Below are 24420 nucleotides of genomic sequence, written 5' to 3' on the forward strand. Positions count from 1 at the left end.
ATAAAGTCTCTCATGCAGATACGTTTAGGTTAAAAAGTTAAATTGATTTCGAAGGAAACTCTTAGGGAACTATCAGTAGAAAATCAGAAGCTGAGAGAATTGAGAAGTCCTGAGAACCAGGACCAGGGCACCCAGGCCTAAGCAAATGTTTAAGTAAATGTTTTATTTGTTTAACGCTTGGAAATGTGAGAAAGATTGTTTTTGCTCAGTATCTTCAGCAAAAATATCTGAAGAGAGGAGTGAGATTAACCAGCGCTTCGACCACCTGTTTATTGTCAGGTGAACTGGAGGTTCCCACGTGGGCCCATAGGGCAGAAGAGGAAAGTAAAGAGATGCTACTTAACCATCTGGATTAGCCAAGTCATTGTTGGCTTTCTGGTGGATGCAAGAGCAGTGCTGCCATCAGATGATGTCCACGTCCTCAGAAACCCTCCCCTGGCTGTGGACACACAGAACTCCTACGTCTTCTAGAGCAGTCCTTGACACTAGCAGGGGACAAAGTTGGGCAAGGCTTAGCAAATGTGGATCTGTTCCTACCTTGGTAACTAGAAAGAGAACAATTTGTACTTGCTGGCCACCCTACAATCCCAACAGTTGCCTGTCTTGTGGGAATGCCCTGATTCAAAGAATGTAGCATGGGAGTATTTTTAGATGCTTAACATGTGGGTCTTCCACCAACAACTGCTAGTCCTTCTGAACACATCAGTACATGCTGACAACTGCTCTGAGCCCATCTCGCTTGATGATTTTACTATAATGGAAGAGACTTGGGTGAGAATTCCTAAATAAGTAGGCGCTTTTTAATTGTAGATCTATACTGACCAATATGGCAGCTACTAGCCACTGAAACCATTTAAATCTAATTTAATTAAAAAGAAATAGAACTTAAAATTCACTTTAAATGTAAAATCTGAAGTTCAGCTTAAATTTCTCCTTTGTACTGGCTACATTCTATATGCTTAATAGGATCATGTGGCTATTAATACTGGATATTGTATTTGATAGCACAGATATAGAACACCCAGGGCAGGAAGTTCTTTGGACAGTATTGTATGAATGAATCCCTTCTGAATCTTTGGACCAAATCAGCCTGTTTTCAGGCAGGATCATCCTGTCCTAGGGGATTCAGGAGTGTGTGTTTGTAGAAAGGTATTCAGCAGTTTTTCAATTCCTAGCTGTTTATTAGCATACTTGCATCACCCCAGGACGTGCCTCTTGTCAGCATATCTACTCCATCTGAGGTTGATTGGCTTCTCCACATGAATGTGTTGTCTATTCTGGGTTTCCTAATTCAAAGGAATTCTTGCCATTCCTGTCGAGAGGCAATAGACAATGAATCAGAAAGGAAAAGTCACAAATAAATCCATTCTTAAGACTTTCACCCACTGATGGTCTTCGCCTTAAGGCAGTGAAATTGTCCTTGGACAACACTTGCTCTTTCTAGTAGAGAGTATGTTTAAAAGAATTTTTTTTAAAAGGTAATTTAGAGGTAGAAGAAAATTTATTTTCAAATTTTTCTAGAAAGAATGAGGACACTGAGCTGCCAGAACTGGATCTTGCAAAACTCCAGGTGTTTTTTGTTGAATGGGTCTTGTCCCTTGCATATCAGATTCATTGCTGCCCTTTGACTGATGGCAGAGAAGACATCGATTGAGCCTCTGCTAAGAAAACAAGTATCTTCACTCGATTCAAGAAAATACAATGTGTCACACACTTAGTGAAAATCAATAATGCAGGAAAATTTACTGGCTGCTATTCAAATCTCAGTTCCTCTAATTGTAGGAGCTGGCAAAGCCACTGGGTTTTGAGGTTGAGCATTTGGGCAGTAGGTACCCATCACTAGCTCTCTGTTAGACCAGGAAAGAGCCCCACTGTGTTGTTTCCTGTGAATGTCAAATGGGAAACAAGTGGAGAAAGCCAATTGCAAAACAGGTTGGAAGCTTTTATGCTGAGAGCTCTTGAGACTTTGGGGTTTGTGACGTAAATGAAGAAGTGCCTGGAACAGGGTTTCTCGAGATAAGAATTCTTACCTGGTTTACTTCATCTACAGAAGTTGTCCGCCTCGTTCTGGTTAGGATTTGAGTTTATGACCCTACTTTCAGGAAACCTAGGCATTGCTTATAAAGAGACCCGATTCTGGGGCTCCTGGATGACTTGGTTGGTTAAGCATCCCACACTTGGTTTGGCTCAGGTCATGATCTCATGGTTTGGGGGATCAAGCCCCACTGTGGGGTTCCACACTGACAACACGGAACCTGCTTGGGATTCTCTCTTTCTCTCTATCTCTCTCTCTCTGCTCCTCCCCTGCTTGTGCTTTCTCTCTCAAAAAAACTAATAAACATTTAAAAGAAAAAGATCCAATTTGAATCGAGAAGAAAAGGGAGAGTGCAGAGGAGCCATGGAATGGAGGAGTTGACTGTTCTGGTCAGAATTGGGGGCAAAAGTCGGTTACCATGCTCTCTTCCTTCCCAAGCCACTAACAGAGGGAATTTGGAAGCAGGCTGGGAGAATTGTAGAATGCAGGGCAGGAGATAGCTGGCGGATGCTGGTACAGAAGCACGGATGAGAAGCTGTAACTGAGTATTGAACTCTGGCCGGCAATATGGTGAATTACAGCCCAGTCCTTGAATGATGGCTAGAAGCCATCAAGTGTCTCGATTTTACTAAGTTGTCATTCACATGTTATATTAGCTGAAACTGTAACTATTGCTTCCCTCTCAGAAGGAAAATTGGCTCTCCATGCTGTGTGACCGCCTCCCTGGTATTGATTTTGTGTGGGTGGGCAGTGATTCATGGGACACCCCTCCTTTTTTATTTCTAGCTCCAGATTTTCCAGGGTCTCATGTGAATTGCACTAGTTTGGCAGCATTCCGGCATGCCACCTCATTGTGTTTGCAAACGATTGCTTCGGATTTGGGGGAGAGAGGGAGGCTGCTAAGGGAATCACCAAATACACAGGGAAATAAGACATGGAGTAAGATGATCTTTGTAAATCTGTCAGGGATTGAAAGAAATGCTTCTGAAGGCATTGCTCTTCCCCTTTAACTCAGTGGCATCCCTGTGGAAGAAGAGAGGGGAAAGTAAAAATTCAGACTGTTGCTATTTCTGTGTTGTATTAACAGTTTTTTAAGTCACTCTGTCTTGTTTTTTGCTGAAAAATTTGCCCAAAGCTCTGCTCCAGAGAAAGGAAAAATTAAGTGTTGATGAAGACATTGGACTGGGTGGTTCTCAGTGAGACAGAGCTAAGTTTGTCCGTCATTAGACGCTGAGGTGCTTACTTCTCTGACTCTGTTCTCAGTTGTGATTTGGGATGTGAAGCTGACTTCTGCTGACTGTCACTGTTCTTTCAAACGCTGCCCTGGAGCTTTGATTCCACTCCTTTTCACAACCACCCCTTGAACTTGGCTGATGGCCAAGGCCGATGCTTATAAATATATTGAAATCTGGAAGTGTTTTTCCATGAGTGATGCCTTGACCTTGATCTTTGACCTAGGAATCCCTAGCCTTTCTTGTTAGTTTTTCACTGTAATTCCATTCTGTTTTACTCCATTCTGTCTCCTTGATTTTAGGCAACATATTTAGCAGGGAGTCCTCATTTGAAGTGAGATATGATAGTAACTATATAGAATAGTAACAATCATTGCTATTGTTACACTTTCAGTAATATGTTACATGTTAATTCTCTTAATATGTTACATATAAACTGTTGTAGTTTTTGATCACTGTTGCTTTGATATTTATTTTGTCACAGCTAACAGTTACTGAACTCTTACTATAAGCCAAATGCTATGCCAAGCCCTTTTCATGTGTTACCTCATTTATTTTTTTAAGTTGTTATTTATTTGTTTTGAGAGAGAGAGAGGTAGAGAGAGGGAGAGAGAATCCCAAGCAGGATCTGCAGTGTCAGCATGGAGCCTGAGGCGGGACTCGAACTCATGGACCATGAGATAATAACCTGAGCTGAAATCAAGAGTCTGATGCTTAACAGATGGAGCCACACAGGTGTCCCATGTATTAGCTCATTTAATCCTCACTAAACCCTATAGGTGAGCTTATCATTTTGCCCATTTTATAACTGGGAAGCTGGGCCTTAGAGAGTTTAAGGGAAGTACCCTAGGACGCACAGCAAGATGGCAGTGCTAGGCAGCTCGTTCTGTGGGCTTCATTTGTCACCCCCGTAAGCACTGCTTCGCGGTCTGGTGTGGCATGACAGGTGCCTCCAGGCCCAGGTGTCTGGCCCTCCTTCAAGCCTTCTGTTCTCAGGATGATGGAGAAGCCACTTTCAGCCTCCAGGAAGATGTCATTTTCCAGTGAACTGATGATTGCCTCAAGCCCCATTAGTTGGCTGGCACTCTGGGTTTCAGGGTGGCTGTTTAATGGATCGTGGAGCAGTTCACTGCTGGGTCACCCCATCCTCGCTGACCCCTAACGGTGCATTGATAGATAGGGTCTGGGGCTCCGTCCAGCAGCGGGTGCCTTCTGTAGGTACAGCCCCAGTGCAGTGTAGCGAATCTGATCCGTAGATGAGCAGGATCTCTGCCTCCTCTAAGTAATGTGCGAGGAAGTGTGCAGGGAGCCATGGGATGATGAGTCATGGCTGGCGCTGGGAAGTGGTAAAATCGACCCTGTCTTGTCTTTGTTCTCCTTGACAAGAATAACAACAAATCCCAGTTGCTGAAGGTGGAACTTTCCACCGTCATCCCATGAAATCAAAAGGGTCTGAGTTTGTCTTATTCATTCTGCTCTGGGGTACCTGAACCAGCCCCCAGCACTCGTTCAGGCGGTCATGGGCTGGTGCATATTTTGAGAGCACAAGGAAGCAAGCAAACATCTGTAATTTGTTGTGTAACACCTGCCTGCAAATTTACAACAGTATTGTCCTTATAGCCACCACTGGGGGCCCTCATTGGGTCCAAAGCCCCACCTAGTGACCTTCACCCTGGAGAACAAGATCCCTGAGAGACTGCATTTCTTGGGGACAGTGGGTTGTCTGGGTATTGTCCTGGAATAATTACTAGTTTCCCTTTCCCTCTCAGAAGTGTCAGGCTGAAATATAACTTGTGTAGCTGTTTTATGACCCTGTAGAGAAAGAAGTTACTAGAGTCCACAGCCTAAGTATGAATCTTGGGTTTTCCAATTCATAGCTCTGTGATCTTAGACAGTTAAGCTTTCTGAGTTTCAACTTCCTCATCTTAAAATGGGAAGAAGAATGGCAGCTGTTGGTAAGGGTAGTTCTAGGGGTTAAACAAGATCATATATGCAAAGGCTTAGGATGAAGGGCTTGCATGTTAAGCACTCAGTGAAAATGGAGTCTCTATATAGTGAGTGGGTGTGTCTCACACATTCTGGAGTACAAGAATGAAAACTGGCTTCTTTTCCACACCCCAGCCATAGTTTGGCTTGGACCCTCCCTTTCCTGAGGCTGTCAACACTTAACAGTCTGTGAGCTTGTGCTTGGATTCTAGTTCTGCCAGTCAATACCTGTGCTACCTATGTAGGTTACTTTGCAATTTCCTATTCAGTATCCTCTTCTGTAAGTCAGACTGATGATTACAGCTTAAAGTTTGGGATTCTGAGCACTGGGTGTTACATGGAAACCGACTTGACAATAAACTATTTGTAAAAAAAAAAAAAAAGTCTGAGATTCTGAATCCTGGAGTCAGGTGTCTGCTCTCACATCCTGGCTCATCTACTCCAGTGCTCTATGACCTTGTGAACTTCCTTCCCTCTTTATCACTATTTCCCATCCGTAAAATAGGGATAGAATTTACAATATAGTGCATTGTGAGGATTAGAGGTGTGAATACATGTAAGCCTCTGAACTGTGCTCCACACATAGTGACCATCAATGATACAGTGTTATTTTTCAGGGACATAGGAAGAGATTTAAATGACTGTTTGTGATCCCATCTTCCAGAGATAGCCACTGTTAATATTTCGGTGTATTTTCTTTTATTCATATTTGCATATGTAATTTTTTAAATACTGTAATGATACATAGACACATTGCTTTCTTTTTTTCTTTTTCTTTACTTTGGTCAGTCATTTCTTCTGTTACTGGTTTTTAGAAACTCAACTTTTACTAATAGTCTTATATTTCATCATAGGGTGAAATCTATTTTTTATTCTCCTAATATATATTTACATGATTTCTAACTTTTCTCTGATAAGTAATTGTTGGGCAAATACTGCTGAATTAAAAATGCGTACAATTGGGGACCACATCTTTGGTTACTTCCTTTAGATAGAATCTTTTGTACAGAAAGACTGGGCCAGTGAATACGACTGTTTCTAAGGCTCTTGAAATACATTGTTGGGTTATGCTCTAAAAATGTACCAAATTTACCTTCTTAGCAGCAAGTATCACACTGCTCATTTCATCACACCTTCACCAGAATTCAGTGTCCTTATTTTTTCCTACTCACTAACTTTTGTAGGTAACCTACTCTGTTATTTTTAGACCAGTGCTATCCAGTCAAGCTTTCTGCAATGATGGAAATACTCTCTTTCAGCACTACTGTGGTAGCCACTAATTACATGGGTTTATTATAAGAGCTCTTGAAATGTGTCTAGAGCACCAAGAAAATGAACTTTTAACTCCATTTAATTTATTTAAAAATATTTTTGTTAGGGGCGCCTGGGTGGCTTAGTCGGTGAAGCGTCCGACTTTCGCTTAGGTCATGATCTCGCGGTTCGTAGGTTCGAGCCCCGCGTTGGGCTCTGTGCTGACTGCCAGCTCAGAGCCTGGAGCCTGTTTCAGTCTGTGCCTCCCTCTCTCTCTGACCCTCCCTTGCTCACGCTGTCTCTCTCTCTCCTAGAAATAAATAAAACGTTAAAAAAATATTTTTGTTAAATAGTTTATTTTAAAAAATTTCCTTTTTAAAAAAAATTTAATTCGAGTGTAGTTAACATACACTGTTAACATTAGTTGTACAGTACAGTGATTCACCAATTCCCTACCTTACTCAGTGCTCTTCAGGGTAAGTGTACGCTTAATCTCCTGTCCCTACTTCACCCATCCCCCCTCCTCACCTTCCGTCTGGTAACCACCATCTGTTTGTTCTCTATAGTTGAGAATCTCTATTTTGGTCTCTCTTTTTCTCCTCTATTCGTTTGTCTTGTTTCTTAAATTTGACATATGAGTGAGATCATATGGTATTTGTCTTTCTCTTACTGACTTATTTCGTTTACCATTAGACTCTTTGGGTCCATCCATGTTGTTGCAAGGTTCATTTGAATTTAAATAGCCACAGGGGCTGGTGGCCACGGCATTGGACAGAGCAGCCTTGCACTCTGTTTACCGTGAACAAGGCAGGACAGCATCATCTAGTGTTCTTTTCTGGTCCCCACCGGAGGCAGGACAAAGTGGTAGCATAACTGCCAGTGATGATTTGGGCAAAGAGTCCTGTTTATTCTCCTTTTCTCACTCAGTAGCATTCCCAGAAGGGCAGCAGACCCGAGAGCTCGTGCTGCCTCTTCCCTCGGGGAGATCTAAGTTGTGTGCCCAGTCAGTGCCATTTTCTTTCGTCTGCTGTCCAGGGTGAGGTGGGAACCCCGGAAAAGCCGTCTCTCTCAGTGGCTTCGCCCCCTGTCTCATGTGGGTTTGGAAGGTGGTGAGCTGGTTCTCTGCTTCCCTCTGCTTCCTCAATCGTACATGCTGACCGTAGCTCAGAATCCAGAGTTTCTGTTCCTCACCCCTCGCGTTCTCGGCTTCTGTGATGTCTTTTGTCCCTGTTTGTCCTGGTCATGTGACAAGTAGCACAGTGTGGTCTGCTGCAGGCCTGAGCCCAGTACCTCCGTGATGGAGAGCCAGCTGGGCCTCTGTGAAGTGCGACTCCATCTGCTCAGCCCTGACCAATGGGGCCGGAGCCAGGCGAAGTCCAGCCGCCCACGGATGCAACTGCCAAATGGCCCTTGTCTCCCGTGGCGATGCCCTCCAGCCTCCTCCCAACCACATCAGAAGAGAGATTAATGTCACACCATATAATCTAGTTTCTTAATTCTTGGCAACCTAAGCTCTAGATAATCTCATTTGTAAATAAGTAGAATCGTTTCAAAACCCTAACAGAAGTAGGCAGTAAGGCATGGTAGAAAGGTTGTGAAGGCTGCTTTTAGGTGACACTGTTTCCCCTTCTGCTCGAGAGAGAGTTACATGGTCCCCTATGGTCTGACTTTGCCTTTTATTGTTTAAGCAACTTCCAAATCCACAATTTGAAGGCGTGCCCAGGAATTTACACATGTCCACTCTTACGTATGAATTCTTTTTAAGGCCAATTCTTTCTAAAACTACTGTGACTGTGATAAGGGACAGCCCTCTTAGATTGTGCCTGTGTGTTTGCTGAGTGTCGGGCTCCGTGCTAAATGCTTCTTGTGCTAAATGTCCTCCTAGAGCCTATGGCATTTGTACTCTCATTTGCAGATGAAGACGTTGAAGGGTAAAGAAGGAAAGTTGCCTAATGTTATGCTTTCTAGTAGGTGATAAAGCTGGGATTGCGGTCCAAGCAAACGGACTCCAGGGGCTATATTCCTACCCTCTGCGCTGATCATATTTAGCACAGTGAACATATGTATGTGCCAGACACGGTGCTAGACTCTTTATGCAGATTCTTCTTCTTTTTTTAAATTCTTAAAAACAGACTTAGAGGCTATGGGTACTATTCTTATTCCCAGTTTACAGTTGAGCAAAAGGAGGGTTAAGACTTAAAGGACAGTGACCAAGGTCATGTAGCAAAGAATGTGGTAGAGCCTGGATGGGCCGTAGGTTGACCCATCCAGAGCTCAAGTTCTTAGCTGCCAGGTTGTATCTCCTCCCTGCCAGTTAGAAGCTTTGACTTGTTTGGCGGTGGTCAAAGTGTTACTACTGAGAGATTGTCAACCAATAAAGAACATAGTTTGTGCTTTTAAATTAAACTGTGATTTGGGGCAGTGCCATAGGTCTGCGGTGATGCCTTGGGAGAGGTAGTGGTAGAGATCACCACTGCTCAAAGTAGTAGCCATAGTGATGGAAAGAAAATTTCCTTCCTTCCTGCCTGCCTGCCTTCAAATTCCCAACCCCTTGTGGTCCTCCTGTGCACGGTCCCACTGTGCATGGAAAATGATACAGCTTGTGGCACACAGAATCGACTGGGGTGTAGGCAGGATCCCACATTCAGAGTCAAGATCACAAACCTGTGCTTAGGTGTCAGCCATGTCTGTCTGCTGTAAGACTTTCTACATGCTTTCTGTTGATATCTGTATGTATCTCATTGTGGACTGCTGACAAATAGTTCACAGACCAGTGCTGGCCATGGATCACACTTTGAGAGTCATAACCAAAAATGAGACTTTGGGCTCATAAGTCAGGGAATGCTCATTCTAGCTCCTGCTTCTGGCTTGCTGTGTAGTCCTAGGAAAGTGACTTCATCTCTGAGTTTAGCATCTTCATTGAGTGGGTGGATTTGGAGCAGACAAATGGCAGATCCTTGCCAGTTCCAAGCCACCATGATTCCATGTTGACTTTAAGGGTGTTCTGCCCCAGAGAGGCCAGTGGCCAGGAGAAAAGAACAACATGCATTTAGAATATGCTGCACGTGGTGTGTTTCTTGACAAAGCCTGGCACAGGCGACTCATGAGCTTAATAAAAGACTCTTGTGATTTATGGTCTGTGGCATCCCTGTGTTTGACAGATGAACTTCAAGGGTACTAGAGTAGGTCGAGGCTGCTAAACATCAAAGCAGGCCCAGCGTGCCAAAGCAAGTTGTGTGTGGTAAATCTTTTGAGCTTAATTACAGTCATAGTTAAAATAACAGGAAATATAATGAGGTTTGTATAGTACAATTCCCTCGTTGGTTGTTAAATGTGGTTTCTTTCAATATCAGGAAGCTGGAGTCGAAGTCCTGGATTTCTATATCAAAAGTGTTTGAGAAAGTGATTCAAGGACCTCCACTTACATCGTAGCTTCAGAGAGATCCTTTTACTCTGTGATTCTGAGTGCCTGCCACCTATTGTGTGGTCCATGGCCCAGCAGCCTCAGGGCCTCCCAGAGCCATTAGAATGCAGAGTCTCAGGTCCCACCTCAGACTGAATAAATCAGAATGGGCATTTTAACAAGATTCTCAAGTGAACCATATGCATCAGAGTGTGAGAAGTACAGCCTAACGTCCCTGGAATTGCTCTTGAAAAGGGGAAAATGGAAGACTGAGTGATTCATTAAGTAAATGACTTAGTGGTTGAAGGGCAGGCTGTGTCCTGGTTCCTGGACTGGGGTTTGAAAGCGACAGATTTGCCCCCTTCTGATAGAAATAGGACCATGCAGTCATGTGGGTCATGCTGGACTCAGTGCTATGCCAGAACACCTGAATGGTGCTACAGGCATAATGGAAGGGTACCTTGCCTGCCCCATGGAGGTCTGCGAAGTCTTTCTGGACATACGGCTTTTAAGCCAAGACACAATTGTGTGATCAGAAAGAATGGGGAAGTACAGTTGTTTCTAGTGGAGGCTGTGGGCAAAGGGGCTTTCTGTTCTGGAAAGATTTGAAGGCAGATTTCTAGTTAGCTCCCAATTCCCTTAGAATGGTGGCTGGCAACCTGTGGCCCACGGTGCTTAACCTAGTCTTCTCTTTGTTTTTGTAAATAAAGTGTTATTGGAACAGAGCCATGATCATTTGTTTGCATATTGTCTTAGGCCACCTTCATGATAAACAGTAGAGTTGGTGGTTACAACAGAGAATTTTATGGTCTGCAATGTGGAAAAAAATATTTACTGTCTGCATACAAAGTTTGCAGACTCCTTTCCTACAGCAAAGTGGTTCTCAAAGTGTGGGTTCCAGCTTGGCTGCATCCACATCATCTGGGGATGTTTTAGACATGAAGCATCTCAGGCCCCACTCCAGACCCACTGAATGAAACTTTCGAGGGTGAGGCCTAGCGATGTGTGGTGAGCAAGCTGGGGATGCTCGTAACGTTTGAGAAACACTGCCCTGGATCCAACTCCTCTGTGTTTTGGAGACTTCTCATGGTCCCATCTTCTCCCTGGACTTGGGGAGCCTTGTGTGGCTGGCTTGTTCTGTCTTTAAGGCCCTGGCTCAGATAGCCCTCCTTCAGAAAGGCATGCCTTGAGCACCCTGTGTACAGGTGACTCCTTGGCTGGTCTCTCTCATCTCTTCTATTTTTCATGGCACATATGCTCTTTCCCCCACTTACTACCCCTCCCTGCCTTTTTTTTTTACTGCCTGCAGAGTCATTTATTTTCTCTTTGCTTCAATTCCTTATCTATAAAGTGAAGATGATAATAGTATCGGTGTTACCAAGTTATTGTGGAGAATAAATGAGCCACCATATTTTAAGTGCTTAGTCCCTGGCACATGTAGGTGTTAGTCTAAGATGTGATACAATGCTCTAGAAGTTTCCTGGGCTTTGTAGGCAGGAGTTACTTGCCAGAGGGAGAAAACTGGCTTTGGTTTGGGACCAGTGTCTCTTGAGCTCTAAACAGAAGTTATTTTCACTGATCTCCTTGGCCCTTTCACTGGTCTCACTTGGCCTTCACTGGCCCTTTCCACTAACTAGACCATTTGGACGTTGGAGCTCACAGCCTTGAAGATAATCCGCTCTAATCTGCTTTTTACAGGACAGAGGAGCCCCCGTCTGTTCTGTTGATGTAGAATGCTTACTGAATACATCATGTGTCTGAATATCCTTGGTCCTCACAGCCCTGCTCCATATCCCCAAGTTCAGGTGAAATACACATGGCTCAGTTTCACTCATTTGGCTTACCACCATGCATCTGGAAAACAGAGTGGTGACCCACCCCCTAAGGTCTGTGTTGTTGGCAGATTATGCAACTAAGGCATCACAAGTGAGCATGATTTCTATCTGTGGTGGCTCCTTCTCAGGTCATATTCTTCTGGAAGGGTAGGATCTCACCTCCCAACATTGGCATAAAGCTCATAAACATTATTACAAACGTCTACTGATGCGTTTGTTACAAACGTTGATGGCCTTCTCTTTGCCATGGACACACATATCTGTAAAATCTTGCTAGAGTCCATGCCAAACAGACAGTTTAGGCTTATATCCCTTGTATTCTTTACTTCTTTCATTACATTTGAAATTGTTGACCCTGAACTTGGTACTGCTAGAATAGCCTTTAGCAGCCAATTAGCTTAAGATCTGGGTAGAGGGGATGAGGGAGCAGAATAAAAAAGCACACTATGTGGGAAAGTGAATTGTTAGGGTTTCTAACAAAGGTAAGGCCAGTAAAATATCCACTTACCCAGGAATCCCCTAAGATGCCTGTGGAAAAATATTAATATGTGATGAAGAATTGCTAGCAAAAACAAATAATTTCTTAGACTGTATATTTTAAGGGTGAGGTCTTTTTGAAAGAAGAAAGGTATGAGATTGATGGTTACATAAAGCCGGGTCCTCCTTGTTCAAAGATTTAAACAATAATAAGGGATGCTGGCTTTCCCAGGCAGTTCAGCTCAGGACTTTGTAATTACTTTCATCTCGATAACATCCTAGGCTGGGGTATTTTTATTGCTTGTGAAGAAGAACTGCCCTCAAGATATCTAAGAAAAACCAGTCAAAGGCACGTTTATAAAGGTATTGACCTTAAGATAATAATAAAGTGTGTGGTTGAAGGAGTGTGAAGGCATATTGGGTTTGTGCAAGATTCTCAGGGAAGGGGGTTGTCACTGGGGAACAGAAGAATGGAAGAAGAATTGGAAAACTGGAACCTAGCAAATGATTGAAATATATTTGGGTTCGTTTATTTTTTGTCCTGACTTGGAGAGGCCAGAAATATTTATAGAACATGGATGGCCATGGTGCCCGGGACTCCTATGGCTTTCTTTGAGGCAGCTTCAGTGTTCTGGAAAGTGCAGGGGGGAAAAAGGAAAGGGATTTTAAATAAAAATACTAGTTTAGGGCTGAAGTCTTAACTCTATGGAAAAGTTCCATAATCAGAACTTTTCAGTGGTGCTTCAGTCCTCAGACCTGAAGTACAGCCTTATGTTAGAGAATGACTCTGGGACAAGTAAACCTCTTTCTTCCTCTCTGAAATAAATACCATGAAAATCAAGCAGGCTCTGGTCCTCAAGTGTAGACATGAGCCTCGGTTGTGGGATTCAAGGGAGGAAAGAAGCTTACAGCACTCAAGACATCTCTCAAATTCCTGCTTCTAGGTCACAATCCAAGATGGCGGGTGGGTTTCTTTTTTCTTTTTCTTCTTCATTTTTCCAGTTTTACTGAGATATAAGTGTGTAAGTTTGAGGTGTACAACATAATGGTTCTATGTATGTATGTATGTATGTATCTATCTATCTATCTATCTAATGAAATGATCATCACACCAGGTTTAGTTAACATCAATTAACTTGTGATAAGAACTTTTGAGATTTAGTGTCTTAGCAACTTTCAAACAAACAATACCCTGTTAACTATAGTCATCATGCTATATGTTACATCCCAGAACTTATTTATCTTCCAAGTAGAAGTTTATACTTTTTGACCCCCTTCACCTATTTGCCCATTCCCTAACCTCTGCCTCTGGAAACCACCAATCCATTTTCTGTTCCTGTGAGTTTTTGTTGTTGTTGGTGTGTGTGTGTGTGTGTGTGTGTGTGTGTCTTTTTAGATTCCACTTAGAAGTGAGCTCATGAAGTATTTGTTTTTCTCTGTCCATCTTATTTCACTAGGTATTTCTTTAGATAAAAACATTTTGGTTTATTGGTTGTAGAAGACTGAAGTCTGTGTAGATCAGGGTTCAGAGGTCATTCCTGGCCTCATCAGGAAAGAGTGCCACAACTGATTAAAAATGTCTGCTGTGCGAATGAAAGACAAGTGTGGTTTCATGTGTACTAAGCAGTGGATGTCACCATGTTAATGCTGAGCTATGATGCTGTCCCAGAAGAGCATTGTGTTCTGCAAATCTATAACATAGGTGGGGTAATGGTCCCATTTTTTCCCTTAATTATTTTAGACCAGTTTTAGCTTTACAGCAAAATGGAGAAGAGAGTATGGAGGTTTTTCATATACCCCCTGCTCTCACAAATGCAGAGCCTTGTCCCCCACCAGCCTGGTGTATTTGTTACAATTAATGAATCTGTACTGACACTCCAATCACATCCAAAGTCCATATGAGGGTTCATTCATGGTGTTTTACATTCTGTACCCTCATTCTACATCTGTCCATCCATATATCCATGCTAATATCATACAGAAAAATCCTCTGCTTTTCCCGTGCATCTTTTCTGTTCCAACCCCTAACAGTCACCGCCATTTCTACTGTCTCCATGGCTTTACTTTTTCCAGAATGTGGTACAGTTGGAATCACACAGTTTTTGTAGCTTTCTTCAGATGGAATAACCACATTCTAAAGAGAGACTTGGAGAGGTTTCAGAGCCAAATGGGTTTAATTACTTAGGTTCTGCAGGTGGGTACATGTCCCATTCTGAACGCTAAGTGACACTGTAAAGCAAGAGTTGGTACACTTTTTCTAGAAAGGGACAGATAGTGAATATTTGAGGCTTTGTGGGTCAAGAGGCAAAATCAAGAACCATTTAAAATGTAAGTGTATAAAAATGTAAAAGTTGTTCTTCGTTCATGGGTGGTACAAAAACAGATGGGGTGCCTAACTTGGCCCATAGGCTGCAGCTTGCAGACCTTTCATACAGTGGATTTAGAGAAAGACTTGACCATGTAAATAGGGTGTTTACTTCTCAGTTTCCCATATACTGTGCCCCTCCCATAAAAGGGCTGCTTCCATTATTTACGTTGCCTGTCCAAATTTAGGAAATTAAGTTTTGCAACTTTTGGGCTATAGGAATGAGCTCTAAAGCATGAAATTATTTTTTCAATATTTATGTGTCATGTCTTCCAGAGTTGGTATTGTTATCAGGTATGAGGGAGACTAAGAGGGGCCTTTGAGGGTGGAGAAGCATTAGGAACCAAGAAACAAGGACCAGTGGGCTCTGGTAATTGGTGCTTTATGGTTGGAGTAATCCATTAGAACAAAGGTCAGCCCTGACTCGGCCATTTATAAGCCGTGTGACCATGGACCAGCCAGCTTTCTGAATCTCAGTGCTCTCATCCTTATAATGGGGATACTGGTATCTGCCTACTGGCTGAATAGGCTTGTTATAAGACTCCGATCATATTCTTTTATTATGTGCATCTGTTGGGAAGTGTAGTGTTTGGTATTTTTGGATCATGGAAGATGGAGCGAAGATGAGTTTGAAGTGTGGTTTGATGGTGTGAGAACCACATCCTGAGAGTCTCAAGCTGGAGAGCACCCCTGGGCTCCTGAATGAGTTAGTTTTAGAAATGAGAGAAGGAAATGTCACTATCAGACAGATTATTCTTGAGGAGCTGTTACTGTGTAAAACCTGACAAATGGGAAATATCCATCGAGAGACTTAATTAGCACAAGTAAAGCTCTCTTTGGTCCAGGGTCTGGCCCTCAGCCATGTGGCCTCAGATGTGAGACTGTCCACACTTCCGTGACTGTGTCTGTCTTTCAGGGAAGGATTCAGTCTGGACAGCTTTGCATGGCTGACACCCCAGAAGCAGACTAATAATGAATTCATTTCTAGTGAAGACTGCAGTTGCTAAAGGGATCACAATGCTCATGCTTGGATGATCAGCTGTGTCTCTCCCTCCTGGCAGATCTATGTGGGGAGACAAGTTTTACCAAGAAGGATGCTGGGGAGAGGGGGATGGGGGGGTCAGTGCTCAGCAGGTGAATGAAGTGAGTCCACAGGCCCAAAGTGGGTATAGCCTGTTTCTCTTATATCCCGAGCGTCCCTGGAATGCTTTGCCCAGGAGACTGGAGAATTAGTATTTCGCTTCAGGTGTTCTAAGTTATGTGTGTGCATGTGTGTGTATGTGTCTGTCTATATATAGCACAGCATTTGGAAAATGCAGAAAAGCACAAAAAAGAAAGCATAAATCATTTGTAATTTCGTAACTCAGTTACACCCTCAGTTAATATTTAATGGGCAGTTCTTCTCTATGTATACACACATTTCTAAGAAAACATCACATACTATATTAATCATCGTCTTCAAGAGAAACAGAGCCAATAGTATATATACATATGTGTATATGTACGTATATATACACATATATGTCAAAATATATAGAGATATCTTGGTAGATAGATAGTCTGTCTATCTGAAAGAGAGAGAGAGATACAAGGAATTGGCTCATGCCATTATGAACCACAGCTAGGAGACATGTAACCCAAGAAGAGTCCATGTTTCAGTTCTTGTCCGGAAACAGAAAAAGACTAAAAGCCTCCGATGCCTTGGATGGAGGCCCTTACTTTGGGGAATGTAATTTGCTTTACTCTGTCAACTGACTCAAGTGTAATCTCATCCAGAAAACACCCCATGACACGCTCAGAATCATCTTTAACCACATATCTGGGTTCCGCATAGCCCAGTCAGGTTCACATGCAAAATTAACCATCACAAATACTGCTTTAGAAATGACCTTTCCGATATAATATATTAGAACATTTCCCCGTTTCATTATACACTTTCAAAACAATGTTTAAATTATACCATATTTTAATAATTTCTCCATTGTTGGACATTAACACTGTCATTCCTAGGTCTTTTTTTTTTTTTTTTAACGTTTTATTTATTTCTGAGAGAGAGGGACAGCATGAGCAGGGGAGGGTCAGAGAGAGAGGGAGACACAGAATCTGAAACAGGCTCCAGGCTCTGAGCTAGCTGTCAGCACAGAGCCTGACCCAGGGCTCGAACCCACCAACTGTGAGATCATGACCTGAGCGGAAGTCGGCCACCCAACCGACTGAGCCACCCAGGCGCCCCTGTTATTCCTAGGTCTTGAATAAGAATAACAAGGTTCCTGAAAATCCTTTCTGTCATCCTAAGACAACTCTCGTTTTGTTGTGTGAAACTCCTTTATGTAGATCTGATGTGTGACAGCTCCTTCTCTCTGGCCAGCATTTCCTGCTCCTTCCCTAAAACTTAGCACAGTTCCCGGCATCCAGTAGGTGTACGCCCCTGTGTTTCTTGCCTAGAATTATCCCCCTGCCATTATTCTGTACTACACATTCTGTTGTTTGTTTCATAGCATTTACCTCTATCTAAAATACTCTTGTTTATTTGTTACTTACTTACACGTCCTCTGAACCAGAATGGAAACTCTATTAGTGACTATTGTTGCTCATATGCCTAAAATATAGACAGGCACAGAGCAGGTGCTCAGTGACTATCAAAGAAAAGGAAAAAGACAGTGTGAACAACTGGTCTTTTAAAAAATCTGAATTAAAAAAAAAAAATCTGAATTTCCAGAATCTCATTTTTCCAGGAGAGAAAGCTATATGATACTCTTGTATAGTAAAAAAAATAACAAGCAAACATAAACCCTATTTTGATTAGCTTTTGCCACAATTAGACCATGCAAGCTTGATCAGTGTTCAGTGGTCTGGTTTTATGCATTGACAGACATTCCTGATGGCATTCTGTCAAATAAGAATTTGGAAGCGTGCCCTATACATGCTTCTTTCCTGTTCTTTTTTAGCTTGGCATTTCTGTCCTTGAAACCTTCTCCAACCCAGGAAAAGCCTGTCACTGAAAAGCATGGCAGGGAGTATTTGGAACACAGGTGAGTCGATTCCACGTAAGTCATGCATCTTGCTAGTCCCATCTTCTGGAGCTTGTACTGAAGAAGGATGCTGGGGAGCATGGGCAGAAGAGAGAGGGAAGGATATGTATGCCTGGTTCAGAAAGATCTTATTGGCCTTTTCACCTTTGACCTCTTGATTCCAGTAAGCATGAGCCTTCTTTCTTGTCACAGGCCAGAAGGCAGCATGTAGAATACCAGGGCTGTCCAGACAGAAGCCCACCACTTGGGCTTGGCATTTGCCAGTTGAGTGGCTTCTATGGGACAATGAACATTATCGATTAGGTGTTTTGGTCTCCTCTGATTTTGAGTTGAGTTCTGTTCTCATGGATTAGGGCATTAAACTGTACTGGGACCAGCAAACTTTTTCTGGTAAAGGCTCAGACGGAAGATAGGTTTGGCTTTGCAACTAACTACTCATATTCCTTATTGCAACACAAAAGCAGCTCTACACAACACATATTTGAATGGCATAGCTGTGCCCTAATAAAACTGTATTTATAGAAACAGGTGGCAGGCTGGATTTGGCCCATGGTTTGCGCCCCTCTACACTATATAGCATTGTGATTACAGATGTGGATTCTGGAATCCAACACACCTGGCTTCACCTCTTTCTGGCCATGTGACCTTGGGGAGAACATCTCACTACCTTGAACTCTGTCTCCATATTCAATTTCAACCAATCAAGGAGTTCTGTTAAGAAAGCTACTCTGCACGGGGACTCCACGTTAGCATTATTTTTTCTCAAAGAAATTACGCCAAGAAATCTTTACTTTTTTCTCAGGCCCTCTTCAGTGGGAAAGGAGGCAGAAAGTTAGACCCTCCTTTAACTCGGCAGCTTGGGATTTCGTGGCCACCCAAGGCACTGAGCAGCATAAGGCATCAGAAAGGAAACTGATCCATAAAGGACCTTTGCTTTTCAAGTCCTCGATAAACCAGACCATAACTGGCATCCTTTAAAACTGTTAACTTGTTTTTTTTTCTCAAGACAATAAAAACTGATTTCTAAAATCACATTTCCCTCTGGTTTCTGTACAGATGTCCTCAGAATAGACAGAGTAGTTCCACCTTGCCTGCTGCCCCACCTCCGTGTGGGCCAGCCGGAGCCGTGTCCTGTAAAGCCTCTCATGGCGGTGTCTGCTCAGCAAAATCCAAGGGGGGTGCTTAATGAGGGGTGAAGACAATATGGACTCAGGGATGCGGCCAGTTGCTCCTTCACAGTTGGTAGGCAGTGTTGCAGGTGCATTCGCTTAATGAGGGTTAATTTGTCTCATATTTTAATCTGACAGAATCTGGCCATGTTACTGTGTATTCCTCGGAGGTGACTTGGTGGTTCTTGGTTGGCATAACGACAGAGAGTGGAGTATAATTTGGGGTCTGCTCGAATATGCTAAAGCAGCAAGCTGGAATGGGTACGAAATCCTGCATTTCTGGTGCCCGGAGTAACAATTACATGGAGGAAGAACATTTTTGCACAAACAGCCAAGATGAAGGAGGGTAAATGATGCTTTTGGAAGCTCCATCCGCAGTGGCTCACGACACAGCGAACTGAATCAGCACGCGTACCAGAGCTGTTATTTTGCGCTGCGTGTGTGATTTCGTCCATTGCACATTCTGCTACCTACAGGGTATTTAGTGGCTCTTACTCCAAGAGTGAACACAGATTCTTTTCATCCTTAATTGGAGGCAAAAATGTTTTAGAAAAAGAAAAATACTTTCACTAAAAAAAGTCATAAAAAATAGTAGGTACTGATTGAAAAAGCTAAAATAAGTGAGTAAAATTGATCCCCCCCCCACTCCGAATTTAATAGATTATGGCATGTAAGAACTGTTAAATTGCTTGGATGTGTTTTTGAGTTTGAGTGCGAGACATCCAGAAGCCTCCATGTCTATATCCATGGTGTCTGGGAGAGGTCTTTAATTCGCACTTGACGGAAAGCAAACTCAGATTAGCCTAAGTCACAAGTGAAACAGCCAAGTTAGGGGGAACTCAGAGAGCAGATCGGGATTCCTGACTTGGTCCCCAGGTTCACTGGGAGCCTTCTCTCCTCCTCTTCCTTTTCCTCTCTCCTTCTCCATCATCCAGTTCTGCTCTCCTTTCCAGTCCTCTGCAGACAGCTCTTCTGCCCTCGGCGGAGGAGATGCTAACCTGCATCCTCACTGCCTAACGTACCTGGTTAGCAGCTCTCATGGAGAGAGCTTCTCTATCCAGGGACCCGTACACCAGTCCCAGTGAAGGACAGTGACTAGATCTGCGTGTAATGGGACAGACCGGGGTCACCTCTATCTCTTTGACCAGGTGGAGGGATAGTGGTTGTTCAGGCCTCTGAAGCACAGGACCACATGAACTCAAAGGAGAAGGAGTTGCTGATTGTAGAAAAAGGGGAGGAAGAAGACCAGTTACAAAACAGTGCAGGCGCTCCTGGGTGGCTCAGGCAGTTAAGCATCTGACTCTCAATTTTAGCTCAGGTCATGATGTGACAGTTTGTGGGTTCAAGCCCCATGCCGGGCTCTGTGCTGACAGTGCAGAGCCTGCTTGGGACTCTCTCTCGTCTCTCTCTGTCTCTCCTCTGTGCATGTGCTTGGGTGCTCTTTCTCTCCCTCAAAATAAGTAAACTTTGAAAAACATTCCATAAAACACGCACAGTGCACCGGTGACACACACACAGGCACACCTTAATTTAAACAACAAAAAGAGGAATACAGAGTCTTTGCTGTTTCGTAGCTTTGTTTTTTGCTTGGTACATACCTTTGTGTGTATCTCTATGTGTCCTTACAGCTTTCTTCTTACTATTTTTAAATGTATGTTTATTCTGAGAGAGAGCGAGCACGAGCTGGGGAGGAGCAGAGAGAGAGAGAGAGAGAGGGAAAGAGAGAATCCCAAGCAGGCTCTACACTCAGCACAGAGCCCAACATAGGGCTCAATCTCACACCCATGGGATCATGACCTGAGCTGAACCCAAGAGTCAGAGGCTTAACCAATTGAACCACAAAGGCACCCCTACAGCTTTCTTTTAAAATTTTGTATAACACTGGGGCACTTGGGTGACTCAATTGGTTGAGCCTCTGACTCTTGATTTCAGCTCAGGTCATGATCTCATGGTTCATGGGTTTGAGCCCAGCATCAGGCTCTGTGCTAATGGTGTGGAGCCTGCCTGGGGTATCCTCTCTCTTCCTCCCTCTCTCTCTGCCCCCTCCCCACGTGTGCTCTCTTTTAAAATAAATAAATAAACTTTAAAATTTTAAAAGCACGCATTCTGTTTTCCCAGAGCCAGAGGAACCACCATTTAATGAAAAAGAATCATATAGTTTTTATCTCTGAGCATCTGACAATTTATATTTTGATATTTCCTCGTGTGTCTTTGACAGCTATCCTCAAAGTCCTAATTGCATTCAATAGATTTAAAAACAGGGATGCCATATTTTGTGTAGGATTGGCCTTTGTCCTATGTCTGAGCCTTCACAAAAGTCCCTTGTTGCCTAGAATTCTGCTTTCACGGCTCCTGTTCTTTTTGCTTGAAAAATGAAAATCATAGCCCTGGGGGGATGGTGATTTTAGCAGAGAATCATTTTTGTTCCTTAAGGTAAATGAATTTGTTGAAGCTTTTTCCTGCGCAGAGCTTTTGATTGGAGGTGGAGGGGATTCTGGACCCTGAGAGCAGAGCGCTCCTTTAGGGTGGGGGGCTCCTGTGCGGAATAGGGACAGACATGAGGGTGGGTGGAGATAATGCCAAATACATGGGATGTGTTGGAGCTCAGTGCTTCATTAAAGAGATGGAAAACTCTCCGGCCTCTTGGGGATTTGGTGCCACCTGTGCCAGTTTCTGTAAGAGCCCCGAGTGCCCCCTGCAATTTCTGCTCATGTCCTTCTGCCTCTCCGCCTCCCCATCTGTGCATGCTGCTTTGATTCCACACTTGTTAATATCTGAGCAAAGCCCAGCCCCTTCCTGGGTTTCCACAAAGCGATTGGTGAGCATGACTTTTTATTGAAAATTTTAGGAGTTCGTGGAAAGGAATAATGTTGGGGTTCACGTGCCTCTTCTGACCCCTTTCTGGCACCGACATGATTTTTTTCTTCATTCCTGATTGCCTTTGTTTCTGGAATAAGAAGAAATTCTTATCTGTATGCGTCCTATAGGTTAGTTCTGTTTGACATTTCTGGGTTCTCACCTTATAACCCCAAGCACTTTGCAAGAGGTCAAATAATTATTTATCTGCTAAAAAAGTGTAGAGGAAAGAACACATGTGTTGGAATCAGACAGGCTTGGTTTCAGATTCTTGTCCTTCTGCGTATTAACTGTGTAACTTTGGGTCAGTTACAAAACCTTCCCAGACGCGGTTTCGTCAGCTGTAAGATAGCAATAGGAATGGCCCACTCATTGCTATGAGCATGAAATAGAGAATCCGTGAAAGAAAGCACAGTGCCTGGAGCTTTGTGGGCCTGGGAGGTAGTGGGTGGCTACCTCTGTGAGAGATGGAGCTGAAAAAGTGAGCAGAGGCTACATTGTAGAACCTTCTCAATGTACACCCAGTTTTTGGCTTTGCGTTTAATCCACTTGGGAGCCATTAAAGGTCTAAGAATAGAACGAGGTCGTAGCAGGTTCATTCAGGGAGCATGGAGGATGAGGGGTGGTCCAGGCAGGTGATGGTGAGCTCTGGTGCCAAGACAACAGCAGATCTGAGCCACGTCGTGAATCAACATCAACAGAATTTGAGAAGTTACTAGATTCTACCTTGGAGTGGGCTTCCATTCATGGCTTTCCCTCTGCATTTATTTTTGTGATTACTGGTATTCATTCATTATGCATATTGTATATTATTTAACCATTTATTATAATTATTTTTCTAATGGCTATTGAGAGAACCTCTCTGCAAGGTATGTAGCCATTTTAGGCTCTGGTTCCCAAGCACAAGGGCACCTCTCACTGTGTTGCCCTAGAGAACTCTCACCCAGCATAGTGGGCCCCTTATTTACCATGAAATGAGCTGTTATTTTTGCACTTGCTCACCGTGGAAGCATGAGGTGAGAGGTTTGGATTGTAGGGGTCTTTGATAGAGTCTTCGGAAGGGAGAGAATCTCTCCCCCAAGCAAAATGACAAACACTTGTCTACACAGGGTAGTTATCCCTTATTATGAGTAGCATTCAGAATATACACCCCAAAAAACCCGATCCCCAGCCACCCGTATTTTAGACTTTTCTGACACCTACCGTGTGCGGTGGGGTCGTCAAGGAGATGCTGTGGGCTGTGTGCAGGAAAGAGGATCAGACAATGCCACATGAGACTGTGTATTCAGACAAAGCACAAAGCTGTTGGTAATAAGTTTCCCTCTTGGCAAAGGCACAGGGGCTTCAGAATTTTCCCGAATCTCAGGTGTGAAAGCTAAAGTTGCCTCGAGGCTGTTTCACCTACATTGCACGATTGGCATTTCTTTGATAAATCTAAGTCTCTGAAGGCTTGGCAACCAGAAAGGGTGAGTTTTCACAGGGTTAAGCAGTCCTCAGATAACTTTGCTGGCACGAGAGGCACTAACCCCGCTCTCCCCCATCTCCACTCGAGTAATGCCTCCTGCCTTGTTCCACTCTGGAGTTTATTTAGGGGNTAGGAAACATTGAGACGGACCTTTGAAATGGAAGCCAGGTCTTATTAAAGACTTCATCATGGGTCTTTAAGTCCTATAATTGGTTGTGATCTCTCTTTCTTGTTCCCTTTTGGGCAAAGTAAGTTTGATGTCTACATTTCTGTGAGGTCACTGAGGTAGAAGAGGTGGGATCCAGTAGAAGTCTATGCAGACTGCCCAGAAATGTGTGTGCGTGGTGTGCGCATATGTGGGGAGACCAGCCCCTTGTTCCATATCCTGCCTGTTCAGTTAATCTTTCTAGATGCACGTCCTCGTTTATGAGTCTCAGATCATGTTGTCTCCCGGGGNCTTGCAAGCCAGGCTCGGTCTGCAGGAGGATGGGTACCTCTCACAGCCCCAGTGCCCTAGTGCTACCTGTGAGCTTGGGGGTGGTGTCCCCTGTCTGCATTTCTATTTCAGTAGGATAGGATCCAGGAGCCTTCACATCTCACTCCCAGAGGAACGTGAGTCTCATCTCTTGATGAAACCAAGAACATTTTTTCTGAGTTAGATAACATTCGAGTTAGATAATGTTCAGATCTGCCTAAGGGCTTGAGTGTGAGGAAATGAGAAAATGTGAAAAAAAAAAAAAAAAAACAACCCACAAAAACCCCACTGTGGCTTATTGAACAGAGCTGCCCGTCTTGAGTTCATCCAACCAAGGCTAAAATAAAACGGGTAAAACAGTGAACTGAGGCCTTTTGCTAAGTTTGATTTCATATTTGCCTGCTGTACCCAGAGCTTTCTGTTGTCCATTTGCAGAGTAATAAGCAAGTTACCCCCTGTTATCCTTGACTATACTTTACAGCCCTTGAAAAATCAAACTGCCTTTTATTCTGACTGTTTTTCATCAAATAACAAATGCTTACATATACGCCAAGGCACAAGGTCAGAAATCAATTCCGTCTTCCTAAAATTACTTACATGTGGGAGATGGCTGCTCCAGGGAGCCAAGTTCAATATCTCATATTTTACTTGCAGAGATTAGTTGTTTCGCTTCCTAATATCTGGAACATGCTACAGGATATATTCTCTTATTTTCTTTTAAACAAAGAATTCAAAAGTGCCTGATGGAGGAGACCCAATAGCATGGGACCAGGGGAGGGAGACTGGTGTCCAGACTTGGTTTGCACATAGCCCTGAGCTGCTGGACCCTGAGTGCTGCT

This window comes from Crocuta crocuta, unplaced genomic scaffold (genome assembly GCF_008692635.1).
Source record: "Crocuta crocuta isolate KB4526 unplaced genomic scaffold, BGI_CrCroc_1.0 scaffold126, whole genome shotgun sequence".
Lineage (NCBI taxonomy): Eukaryota > Metazoa > Chordata > Mammalia > Carnivora > Hyaenidae > Crocuta > Crocuta crocuta.